A 1197-nucleotide genomic window follows, 5' to 3' on the forward strand; every position below is an offset into this window, starting at 1 on the left:
ACATTCTACACGCACTACACATACACATACACTCTCTCTCACACTCACAACCACCAACCCAGACAGACAGACAGACACACAGACAGACAAAGACCCACATGCACACATATATTTTGTGGGGTGAATTTGTACTTGCAGAGTTACATTGTACTTTGCTCAAAAACTGCATGAATTTATGTAAAACTCTGTTATCTCACTTTTTAGATTCGAATCAATCTAAACATCATGGCCTAGACAGAGAACACAGGGGGCTAACATCTTCAACATATTGTCTAGCTATCACCCATTGTTAACAGCTTACCTGAGAATGCAACTTTAAAAAAAAGGATTTGTGATGAAAGAAGTGAAACTATCATGGTATTCAAACAGATGAAAGACTCAACAGACAATCAAGGCATTTTTCAATGTATAATTTTAATTTCATCACACTGTATATTTTTGCTATAAATTCTGTGTGTTAGGATTAAGCCCTCCACTATCACCTGCTGAAGAAGCGACGCTTCGAAAGCTAGTGTGCTTCCAATTAAACCTGTTGGACTATAACCTGGTGTTGTGTGATTTTTAACTTTGTACACCCCAGTCCAACACCGGCATCTCCAAATCATCAGAAAACATTGGCAGTGAAAGTGGAATCTGTGAGCAAGCAATAATATGATGCAGGTCCATATATGTATAGTGTAATTGTTATCTTTGGTTAGTAATAATAAAAGAGTGATATTGGATTTGATTTGATTTCATTTGATTTATTGTCACCTGTAATTTGTTATAAAATATAATGAAAAGTGTTGGATAATGTCACCACTCTCTGGTGCCATCTTAAAACAGAAAAATGTTAAAACACAGCCATACTAGTCTAAAAACACCCGATCTTGTCTGATCTTGGAAGCTAAGCAGACTCAGGCCTGGTTCGTATTTGGATGGGAGACCACCTGGGAATAGCAGGTACAGTAGGCTAAGGGTGGCAGGGTGGCTCACTTGCTAACACTGCAGCCTCACAAAATGAGGGACATAGGTTCAAATTGCCCCTCGTGTGACTGTCTGTGTGGAGTTTGCACATTCTCCCTATGTCTGCATGGGTTTCCTCCCACAGTTTAACGATGTGCAGGTCAGGTGAATTGGCCAAGCTAAATTGCCCATCGTGCTAGATGTATTAGTCAGAGGGAAATGGGTTTGGGCGGGTTACTCTTCGGAGGGGCG

The 1197-nt window shown here is 40.3% G+C and overlaps 1 pseudogene; it reads left to right on the forward strand.

Annotated features, from left to right (window-relative positions):
* Positions 1-835: 835 nt before the first annotated feature.
* Positions 836-954, forward strand: LOC140482543 (5S ribosomal RNA; annotated as a pseudogene).
* The last annotated feature ends 243 nt before the right edge of the window (positions 955-1197 follow it).

The sequence above is a fragment of the Chiloscyllium punctatum genome, chromosome 10 (assembly GCF_047496795.1).
Source record: "Chiloscyllium punctatum isolate Juve2018m chromosome 10, sChiPun1.3, whole genome shotgun sequence".
Lineage (NCBI taxonomy): Eukaryota > Metazoa > Chordata > Chondrichthyes > Orectolobiformes > Hemiscylliidae > Chiloscyllium > Chiloscyllium punctatum.